Source organism: Oryzias melastigma, linkage group LG18, assembly GCF_002922805.2.
Source record: "Oryzias melastigma strain HK-1 linkage group LG18, ASM292280v2, whole genome shotgun sequence".
In the NCBI taxonomy this organism is placed as follows: domain Eukaryota; kingdom Metazoa; phylum Chordata; class Actinopteri; order Beloniformes; family Adrianichthyidae; genus Oryzias; species Oryzias melastigma.
In genome coordinates this window covers 12,131,308-12,135,194 of record NC_050529.1, presented here as the reverse complement: position 1 = coordinate 12,135,194, position 3,887 = coordinate 12,131,308, and the positions used below count along the sequence as shown (strand labels likewise).

At 37.0% G+C, this 3,887-nt stretch overlaps 1 long non-coding RNA gene across 1 annotated transcript; it reads left to right on the top strand.

Moving 5' to 3' along the window:
- The first annotated feature begins 402 nt into the window (after nucleotides 1–402).
- On the top strand, nucleotides 403–3,625 carry LOC118600121. Its single transcript, XR_004949694.1, has 2 exons — nucleotides 403–1,442; nucleotides 3,246–3,625. It is a non-coding gene; the product is annotated as an uncharacterized LOC118600121 (long non-coding RNA).
- Nucleotides 3,626–3,887: the final 262 nt, after the last annotated feature.

The following is a 3,887-nucleotide window of genomic DNA, read 5'->3' as shown; positions in this document are numbered from 1 at the left end:
CGGCGCCGTCAGGGTTTAAGGCGCTCATGTATTCACGGAGAGAACGCGGCGGCGCTTCACCTCCTGCTCCCACAAGCCCCAACATTTCAATTTCCCTCAATATTTACAAGTCTTATAGCTTTCGGAGAGTGGCGTCTGAAGTTGCAAATAAATCTATTTGGAGGAGTTGAGTGAATCCAGAAGGCCTGTAGTAAACAGCATCAATATTGCAGCAGTGTTTTGACTGCTGCCATGTTTCTGTTTGATTGTAAGAGTTCCCCTGGGAGCTGGGCACTCACAAACAAAAGCACAGCAATGCTGTTGATGCATTATTCAATTATTATTGTTTTTTTTTTTCCAAACCTTTTTAATCTTTGCTCCATAAACTGATGAACCTCAGGCTTTCACACTCATCTGCATTTGAACGTAGGAGAGGCGGGGTTTAATGGCACAGGGTGATTCCAGCTCTTTACAGTGCAAAACACATCAACTAAAATCACATCAATTATTGTGAACTAATAAAAACACAATTAGAAAAGAGGAGCGCAGATAAAACACATGCAGAGATAAAAAGGATCATTTTTATAAAAGCTTGATTGGAATCACCAACAGATCCAGGTTTACAGTGTAGGATAAAGACAGGAAGGGGAGGGACTAATGTGAAAATACACTGTTATAAAGGTTTTTACAGAACATTTGAATAACCTGGTTGGATCTATAAACTTAAAGCAAACCTGCAACAGAGTTGGAGTTAAAGTTCTGCAGAAAATCATTCTGAATCCCCGAAACCGCTTTGTAAAAGTTGGAGTTAATTGAAATGAATGCATCCAAGTGATGCTCTAAATCCTCATTCTGTGCTGCTGTCATTATCTTGTTGTTTTATGCGTGATGACCCACGGTCACCGACTCCCACAGCTGCCATTACACCGCGGTTACTTATAGCTACCAGAACGGTAAAGAAGTATTTCTTCCTCTGAGGGGTTCACCCAGCCTGTGTCAGCATCGATTACGATTTATTTCAGGAAGGAAAATTTCTTATCTTGACATTCTCAAATGCCGAGCTTCGACTTGGGCTCGGACTCCGTATCGGGTAACTGATTATAGCGAAGAAACATTTGTTTCTGCCCGTCGCCATCTTCAAAGCAGATTAAGTGCACCTTTGTTCACACAGTGTTTCACTTTAACAGCTTGGGGATGAGGATGCAGTTCTAATGGCAGCCGGGCCCGCCGCGAGGAGCTCTCCCAACATCAATACGGGCCCAATCTGGGCGTGAGAAAGAGGAGCCAGCTCTCCCGATTCCCCCGCCATCAGTTCATTGAAGTCTGTTGTGAGCAGAGGCAGAAAGGAGAACATGAATGCAGCAAAAGTATCAGACGCCAGGATCCATAAACAGCCGTCTGGATCTATGAACCCTCTTCACTGGATGAAGTGTTGAGTCGGTGTGGAGCTGCATGGTGATGTGGTGAGACTGAAACTGGAATCATTTTCACCAGAGAAAGGAGGAGCTACATCATTTACATACTGAGTTATTCTCTTTAATTTACATTAAAAGAGTAAATACTAATCCCAGATTGTCTGCAGCAGGGGAGTCCAGCTTGGAAGTGTTTCCTGAAGGTTACCAACAGGGCTTACGAATTATCAAGATGAATTATGACTCATTTTTGTCAATTCTAACTAGTCCAATTGGGTGAAACGTCCTCGTGTCTCATCTCTTCGTCTTTGTCTTCAAAATAGTCAATTCACCAGACATATTAATAAAGGAAACTATAAAATCCTGATGTCTCTTAATGTCTTGCTGGTGAGATCAACTGTAGAATTAAGTATGTTAACATCTGAATTATGATAAAAAGTTCAAGGTCAATGTTTTTTGGGTTGCTCAAAAAAGTTTTTCTTCTGTTTTCGGATTTTTTTTTTTTATTATTTTTTTTTTAAATATAGCCCTCTGGACATGACGCATTTTATTTTTGATTGTTTGAGATCGAAAACAAAATCCACGTTTGTATTATAAAAGTAAAGAAGGAAGTCTGTTATTATAATAATTAAAAAAAAATTAAAGCCACTTTTTTGTTGTATTTTGATCTTTTGCTGTGACACGATGTCACAAATTTAAGCAAAAATAACTTAAAATTAGTCTTTTTACAGCAATTATTAGGTTAAAAATATTTGCAATTAAAATTGATTAATTACAAGTTATCAAATTGGGCTGCATCATGTGGACTGAAAATGAGAGGACCATTATTTTATTAAATTATATTATGTTATTTTATTAATAAAGATATAATCCTGTTTTGATCTTTCAACAGTTTGATTTTAGAAGTGAGTAATTATAATAATGTGTTTTGTGCGTTTGCCTTAAAGTCTCACTTCAATGGAAATTGTGGTTTTGGTGTTTTTAACATGAAGTAACATTTTCATTATGAAGGACATAAATAATGAAAATTAAGCTCAAATTCTTGTCAATCAGGAGCAGATGAAAATAATTGCTGTTCACTCTGCTCCAACATTCCCACCTGTGCAGGTAAATTCTAGCATTAATTTTAGTTTTAAGTGTCTTTTAATATGATAGTTATAAGAATAAAAAGAAATAAATTACAGACGTCATTCTCACATTTGACTGATTCTAGTTAGTTGTGGTTTGATCAGCAGAGTCCTGTTTGCAGTAACAATACACAGAAACAAACTTAAGGACAATTGAAAAGCGTTAAACTTGGGATTGGATTCTGCTCGACTGATCCTCAGACTGTTTCTCCCAGTAAAAGACAAAGTAGAAGTGATGTCTTCTTCATGAATTATTTCTGACTCTGGGTTACAGAAAGTTTTATTTTTGGAATGAAAGAAACAACAGCCTAACACTTTCAGTTACGAGTCGAGTAAAAGATATATTTTCAAAAACAGCACATTTTGCAGGTCCCTCTGTAGGACTTGACTGCAGTGTTTTGGACATTTACGCCCAAGAGGAGAATCTTGACTAAAACCAGATTCTACAGTTCAGATGGGGACAGAAGTCCTGAGCTTTGTTGACCCAGAGTTCTGCTGTTAGCTTACAGAGATGTCTTCTTTATGAGGAAATACAGTGAAAACAGCAGATCACTGTAATGAATCATCAAGCTAATGTTGCTAACGTCAGTATGTTTGTTCAGGATGGTTTTCCACTGGAGTTTAATAATAATAATGATCTTTGAATAATCTTTGAATGAATCCTTGCTGATGCTCGTCTGTGATTTTCTTTCTATCCTCCTAAACTACTTCTACTTTTCTATTTCAGGTCCAGAAGACAAACCGCTCAAAGACTACAGTCACCTTCTGAATGGTCAAACGTTTTGACACACGTGTGTTCTGATGCTTTTTTGATATAATTCCTCTTGTTTTTTTCAGGTAATGACTGATTGTACCACATTCTGACAGAGACGTAAAACTTTTTTTTGTTTGAGAGTTTTACAAATAGAGATATTTAAAAAAAAAAAAGAATGACTCTCTTTTTGTGTGTTAGAATATGTAATTAAAGTGACTAAAGAACATTCAGCGTCCGACTGAGGCTATTCCTCAGTGGTTAATGAAATTAAAGCATTGAGAAATGAAAGCCTTTAGAAATTCTTTAATAGAGTTGTGAATAAGCTTCCTTGAATGACCTGTTCTCAAAAAAAAGGAAACTGCAGCTCTCCAAATAATGAACTTCAATGATGAAAAGTGAGAAAGTATTAACAAGAAGTCTTCAATCTCACAGGAGTCGAGGTCCTGGCAGGTTGGCTCAAAGGTCACAGGCAAAGATAAAGTCATCATGCTTTTTAAAAATGGCCAAAACCAAAATTATTGAAATTTTGTTGGAAATAGAATCAGATAATATGCGTTATGTCAGATTCTGTTGACAGACTGAACAGCATCAAAGAAATTCTTCACAGTGAGAAAC